Source organism: Manduca sexta, unplaced genomic scaffold, assembly GCF_014839805.1.
Source record: "Manduca sexta isolate Smith_Timp_Sample1 unplaced genomic scaffold, JHU_Msex_v1.0 HiC_scaffold_685, whole genome shotgun sequence".
NCBI lineage: Eukaryota > Metazoa > Arthropoda > Insecta > Lepidoptera > Sphingidae > Manduca > Manduca sexta.
The window spans coordinates 1-7,783 of record NW_023595501.1 but is presented as its reverse complement, the minus strand read 5'-3'; the positions used below and the strand labels follow the sequence as shown (position 1 = coordinate 7,783).

The 7,783-nt window shown below is 37.7% G+C and overlaps 1 long non-coding RNA gene and 1 pseudogene across 1 annotated transcript; both read right to left on the bottom strand.

The window, feature by feature from the left end:
* Positions 1–247: 247 nt before the first annotated feature.
* On the bottom strand, positions 248–1,908 carry LOC119193552 (annotated as a pseudogene).
* LOC119193553 lies at positions 248–5,726 on the bottom strand. The gene is made up of 2 exons (XR_005113982.1): positions 5,595–5,726; positions 248–328 (listed from the first exon to the last, which is right to left on the bottom strand). It is a non-coding gene; the product is annotated as an uncharacterized LOC119193553 (long non-coding RNA).
* Positions 5,727–7,783: the final 2,057 nt, after the last annotated feature.

Here is a 7,783-nt window from a genome sequence, read left to right as displayed (position 1 = left end):
AATAATTTTCTTCCTTCTTCTTCTTCTTGATTACTGGCGACGAGCTTGATTATGAAGCTATTCCGCCAATGTCACGTTGTTTCAGACTGCAGATTACTGAGGTATTAATCTGGGTATTAAAGTTGAATGTCTTTATGATGAAGACTTTTGTTAATGGGAGAAGATAAACGAAGGGATTTGACAGTTCCATAGAGAATATAACCACTACGTTAAGACAGTTCTTGAGTGACAGTTGACTCTCTTTTTTCCCTCGTAGCGTATTGAACAAAGAGAATTATAATATATATGGAAACGTATTGAATTGATGTTTTCCCCAAATGTTAGTGATCTACAACAACATGTATATGATAAGTAGACATCACGCATAGAAATATTATTTTAAACCAATAAATAAATAACACCACATGCATTAGATATAACTAAACGTACAGAAACATCTGACACTTATGACTAAAAAGTTAGAAAGGACTTTAGACTTAGACAGTTACCTATGTTATAACTTTATTTTGTTAATTTCTATAAATTTACATAGCTGTCTAACAAAGGGAGAGTCTACCAAGGAGAGGATACACTTGAAACTAGTGGGGCGGGAGACGTTATCAGGAAGAATATTATATAGGGGATATCGTAATTTGGGACAATTAAAGAATAAATGATCGGCGCTTCCTTCCTCCAAGCCACATTCACAAAGTGAATGGTCTCTAACCCTTAATTTTGCCAGATGAATCGGGGTGCATGCATGGCCGAAACGAAGACGACAGATTGTGGAAATAGCAGTTTTGTCCAATTGACGGAACTTGAAAACCATGGTTTGACTGGGATATCTGGAACAATGTCTCCATAGTATTTTCCCTTCACCGATTTAGATACCCGCCACTGCTCATTCCATGTGCGAGTTAGTCGAGTAAGGGACAAAAGACATAAGTCTTGGCTGAAGTAATTGTAGTATTCCAAGGAACCACTCTGAGTCGCAAATTTTGCACAGGAGTCCACAGTTTCATTGCCATGAATCCCTTCATGACCCGGAATCCAGGCCAGTACTATTTTAAGGTTATGTAGAGCACACTCAAACAATGTCTGTCTTATTTTCAAGGTAATAGGGAATTTAGATTTGGAGCGGAACGGATTGGACATTATGGCCTGAAGACTACTTAAAGAGTCGGAAAAAATTATAGATTTATCTAATTTATGCGATTGGGCAAATCGAACAGCTTCAAGTATTGCTATAGATTCCCCTGTAAATACAGAGGTACAGGGAGGAGATTTAAAAGAAAGTATGATGCGTGAATTAGGAATCCAAACAGCCGAACCCACGCACGCGTCATCTGATAATTTAGAGGCATCGCAAAACATTGGTAACCAACCCTCCCATTTTGAATTCAATATCTCATTAAAACAATGTTTGCCTCGATTGTACCTTTATTTATGCCGAAATTGAGAAGGACAGAGGGTTTAAAAATTAGGGCCTTATAAGGAAGGGAGTACAAAGGACTAAGTGAGGATTGGAACGTTGGGCAAGATAATTGAGAAAAACTGCGGAAACTAAGAAGAAGACAAGGCATGGACCGTGGATTACTTGGAAGTGACTGTGAAAGAGTTCTAAGTTTATCTAAAAGAGGGTGAGAAGTAGATTGAACAATTTTAAAGAAAAATCTGTCACACAGGTACTGGCGACGGATATGAAGGGGGGGTTCAACGCACTCCACTTGCATGGCATTGATAGGAGTAGATTTCATAGCCCCCATAATTATACGTAAACATCTAGCTTGTATTTTATCCAAACTATTCAAACCTGCCTTATTACAATGGTCTAGCAGAAAACAGCCGTAATCCAGGTGACTTCTGATAATTGCATTGTATAGCAATTTTTGAGAGTAAGGATGTGACCCCACCAAACTCCAGACAGGGAACGCAAGATGTTAATCATTTTTTCACATTTTGGGAAATGTAAAGGCAATGGGGATACCAGTCATCCTCGAATCTAGTATAATGCCTAGAAATTTAGTTTGATAGACCTGAGTAATGACTTCGTCATCAATAAGGATTTTAACAGGGGAATATTTCTTTTTGTAAACAGCACAGAATTGCATTTTGATGTTGATAGGGTGAGACCATGAACATTTAACCAATCACCCAGATATGCTAGTGCCTGGTTTAAGTCAGATTCTACACAGTGAATAAATTTGGAAGATGAGTAAAGTACGAGGTCATCTGCGTATTGTAGGACTTGACAGTAACTGTTCACCACTACATCCAGATCATAAGTATAAATGTTGTAAAGCAGAGGACTCAGTACTGAACCTTGAGGTAGGCCTTTCCAGACAGTTCTAGGGGTAAGAATGTGTTATTGATTTTAATTACCACTGATCTGCTCGTCATCAAATTAAATATGAAATGTACCATCTTCTCAGGGACACTCAGCTTTAGAAGTTTTCTCTGAGAACCGGAAGAAGAACATTATCATATGCAGAAGTGATGTCTAAAAAGACACCTAAAAGTACTTTGTTTTGGAAAGAGCGGTAAATATCAGTTGTAAGAATGCTAAGACTGTCTAGAGTACTCATTCCTTTCCTGAATCCAAACTGCGTATCTGACAATTTGCCTGAGTTCTCCATGAACCAATCCAATCGATGTTTGAGCAGATGTTCTGAAATTTTAAGTAATATAGAGGAGAGGGCTATGGGTCTATATGAAGAAGAGTGAAGAGGATTTTTACCTGGTTTGAGAAGAGGAATAATAATTTGTGTTTTCCATGCATCGGGAACAACACCAGTTTCAAAAAAATGATTAATCAGTTTTAGGTAAAACTGTTTGCAGTTATCGTTAGCTCTTGTCAAGAACGAATAGGGAATGCCATCAAGCCCAGGAGATGAGTCGACAAGGCCGTCTAAAGACAATTGCAATTCTTCAAACGAAAATGGGGATGCTAGGGGTGAGTTGAAGGAAGAGGAGGATATAAGAGGGGAAGACAGGAAAAGTCTGGGACTGAAGGAGGGGCAATTTTAGAAGCAAATGAGTCGATCCAAGTGGAAGGATCATTGGATGGGGTATTAGAAAAATTACGGGCAGATCTAAACCTTTTTATTTGTCTCCAAACATATGATGAAGGGAATTTGGGTGACAGACTTTCGCAAAACCGCATCCAACCCTGCTTTTTAAGGGATAATAATCTGCGGAACGGGCCGACATTTGTTGAAAAGAAATGAAATTCTCTGTCGTCATTGAAGAGTTATATTTAATTTCAGCTTTGTGGCGTTGGTGAATAATGCTCGTGCACTCTGCATCCCACCATGGCGGCGACTTTTGGATGATTTGCCTTTTAAGTGGAATGTGAGAGTCTGCAGACGAAGAAATCGCCTCAACGAATTTATTATATGCATCTAAAGGGTGTAAATTACTATTGCCAGATATAACATTTAATTGGGAATCGAGGGATGCTACATATGATGGCCAATCAGCCCCAGATAAACGATATTTGAGTAGAGGGAGAAGGGATTTTGAAGAGGAAAATTAAGTGGGACGGAGATAACAATTGGAAAATGGTCACTGCTAAAACTGTGGGGACTTATTTCCCAATGTAGTAGAGACGCAAGAGATGCAGAACAAATGGATAAATCTACAACACTCTTTGGATTCTGAGAAGGGTAAACACGACGGGTAGGAGACCCATCATTGATAACACAAAAATTAAAATCATCCAATATTTCGAGAAGAGGAAAGGAGACACGGTCACACCGATAGGACCCCATGATGTATGGTGGCAATTAAAATCGCCCATGATTATCATAGGACTAGGAAGGGAAGATAAAATAGAACGAAGTTCAAGGAATATGAAGGAAGAAGGATGAGGGATGTAAATAGAAACAAAAGAAATGTTAAAACACCTCACAGCCACGACATTAAAGTTTTGACTATGAGGAGGAACAGCTAACTGGGTATAAATGAGGGACTGACTTACAAATAAAGCACTTCCCCCATAGCCATCGTCCCTGTCATCCCGAAAACCTGCAAATCCAGGGACTCGAAAATGAGAGCCAGGGACAAGCCAAGTCTCGGAAATAGCAAGGATAGATGGGGAATATTTAGAAATCATAAGAGAAATTTCATGATTCTTATTGCGGATACTCTTACTGTTCCACTGAAGAATCTTTATTGGATCCATTGTTAACAAGGGAAAAAATTAATTGTAATTTATTGGCAACGTTGGTCGGTAAGCAATCAGAATATGTGGATATAATAGTGAATACTAGATTTATAAGACCTTCTAGAAGGTTACTTTCTGGGAGAGAGTCATCTACAGGAGTATTCAAAGCGCAGCCATTTGGTTGTGAAGAGGCAGGATCAGAAGTAATATCAGAATGTAACACTCTATTATAGCTCTTACCTAATGAGGCTCGGGATCGAGGGAGGAGAAAGTAGTTCTATTGTATGAAGAAGGTTTAGGAGGTGAATTATTGGGTGAAGGAGAAGGCATATTAATTGGGGAAGATAGATTAGGAGCAGATTTGATAGCTTGTGAATAAGAGTTAGGAGGTTTAAATTGGAGGATGCCATGTCGTAAGACACATTGTCCCTAGACATGAGCATTTTTATAAATTTTTGTCTGTCATGTTCAGGACAGCTTTTGTGTGTGGCAAAATGACTACCAGAACAGGAAGTACATTTAGCAGATTGCATGTCCACCGAGCATGAGTCACCTGGGTGTGGAAGAGAACATTTATAACATCTAGTTTTTGACCGACATTGGTTTTAATGTGACCAAAACCGCAGCAGTTAAGACATTGAATTGTGGGAAGTATATATATATCCACAGGAAGAGAGTTATAGAAGTAATATACGTAAGAGGGTAATTTTGTGACAGAAATGTAATTACAATAGTTTGAGTTGGTAGCCAACTAGGAGCACCATCTGTAATTACCTTTCTGCTGAGTCGTCTCGCTTTAATCGCTTTACCACATCCATCTGGAACTTCTATGTATTTAATGAAGTCATCCATGGAAACCTCAACAGGAATTCCTCGAACTACTCCCAACCGGGTCACATTGTATGACGGATTGAAGAAACATAATTATTGAGTGATAAAGTAGGATTAATTAAAAATTATTTGCATCAACAGCAGTAAGAAATTCAATAGAAATTCTGTTGCGACCCACTTTTTTTACCCCATTTTTCATTATGTTTGGTATTTTATGCTTGAACAAAAACTGGCCAAAATTAATGGGTCTGATGGTCGATCCAGATGAAGGATCAGTTTCAACACGAGACACATGAACGATAAATGGACCTGTGCTTGAATCAGGGTAAGAACTCAAAAGTTCCTTGTAACTTGTGTGAGTGAATGAGGTTTGAATGGAAGGGCATTCAAGGACCGGTTGTGCTGAACTAGTTTTTTTGGTAGGGATGATTGTCTCCGAGGAGTCATCGCTTTGGCGTTTATAGGCCGATTGTCTAGCCACACTAGTATCAGGGTGCAGGGGAAATAACATCCATAGCAACCGTTTGGGAAATATCCGGGGATCGGGGGTCCGAGGTGATATGTCCATTGTTACTATATGAGATAGTAACAAGGACTAATTAATACACAAAACACTTACCGACACCACTAAGAATATACAGAACACAATTCAATAGGAATTATAGTAATATAGAGATTTCCTGATTTTTAAAAGGTTTAAATACAGAATCCCACTGACTCGTGTATCAGCTACCCTCAAAAAAAACACCAATAATTTTGGAGTGAATAAATTTAAAATTACAATGTGACAGTGACAAATGACAATTGACACATTGGAACGAACGAAGTATGAAAAAGAATGAATGATCATGTATGTAATCATCTCGTAAATCACAGACCAAACTATAAAGTTTAAATACTCATCGAATTTTACTATTATTTGTAATGGACTACTCAGATTATATTTTTTTGTTTGAAATTATTTATAAATGCGAAACCTTGGGAAAATGTGTGAATGTTATGATGTTTGTAGTTGTACTGTATGCGCGGTACGGCAGCGCTCTGAGGTCCTAGATTTTTGAATCCCTGGTCGGGCAAATTGATATCTAGATTTTTCTGCTCAGCATTAGCCCGGAGTCTGGAATTTGTGTCCGATATGGCGATAGGCTCGCCCCCTATCACATCACGGGACGGAACACACTTGGCGAAAAGTGGGTGCCCTGGTTGCGCCCCTGCATACCCCTTCAGTGATAAATGCGTGATGTATACGTGTCATTATAAGAATAATTAGTTGCCATCGAAAATAACAGACGTTTTTAAATGCCGCAGTTTTTTCACAGGCGGCGCTATTAACAGTGTTTTTAGCATTTTTGTAGCGTCAAAGGATTTTATACGGGCGAAGTCGCGAGCAACACCTAGTATATACTTACCTAACGATATAACGCAGTTTATCTATGTAAATACATAAATTATAATCATTACCATAAAAATCATTTGTATTCATAATCATCCGTAATTAAAGGTACATACTTAAATTTTTCAAATTGAATACGAAGATAATAATATAAGTAAGTTAACCGAATGGCGGGGTTTTAGTCAGTAGGATGGTTTATACCGGCGAGTCCGGCAGAACTCGTTAAACGGATTTCCCCGTGATAAAAAAAAGATAAATTAAATCAAATCAAATCTTTATTGTGTGATTCGTCTACAGACCTAAGTAAGTATTATAGCCTTGCTATTATAATTGGTTATTGCCTTACATGAAGCAAAACATGCTTAGGTTAGATAAATAAGTACTTATACCTACCTAGTTAATAATTTCTTTCGGCAGATGGGAACAATAATTAATATAATATTTCCCCTATTTGCAAAATGTAAAGGAAGGGTTCCTGGTATACTCCCCTTCAGATTTTATTGTTTCAACGAATACTGCTCGGCGTAGTAAACATTAATTAAGTTGACTCATTTACGGCTAGGCTCAATGGTACATTGTAACTTTAATTATAAGTCGCTGTTGAAAACGTACTAAACGATGCTAAAGGTTAGAATGAGGTCCGTTTATCTATAATCTGTGTTTAGTTTTAATTTATATAGAGAAGTTATTTGTAGTCCTCCTCTTATCAACCCTTATACGTATCAAAATTTGGATGATCAACTTATTGATGTCTAAATGTTTAAGTTCTAATGCCATAATAAATTAATTTGGACGGCTGGGTGGGACTTGATGCGAAAAGCCCAAGACCGCACTAGTTGGCGAAATATGGAAGAGGCCTTTACTCAGCATTGGGTAGAAGGCTGGAAAAGAAGAAGAAGAAGATACAATATTAAGTAGATACTTAGAAACTTACAAGATGGAAAAATCTACATTTAATAAATTGAAATCAAATCTCACAAATAATATTATACTTAGATACCTGCATATGTAGGTATATGGCGCGGCGTAACGTCGCGTCGCGTCGTGCGGCTTTGCACTCCAACTTATTTCGCATTCTGTAGCTAGAGGCGTTTTTAATTATTTATTAATTTTCATAATATTACCCTACTGTGTTTAAGTAAGGAGGGAATATTTTTTATGGCCACGAGGAAAATTATTAACAATGCAAATGGGGTAAATTGTTAGGGGTTTCAAAAGTAATGGCAGAATTGAAATGTTTTTGAGAGTTAGGTAAGCCCTTAATATTGGTAACTGTTCTATAAGGGAAACTAGTCAAACACAAATTGGACTCGTTTTTCGCACCACCTCTTTATAGTCCAAGCTAAAATAATTTTACGTAGGTAATACCTACTTTTCGCTTTTATTATTTTTAGACTGTAGAGTTTACATATTCC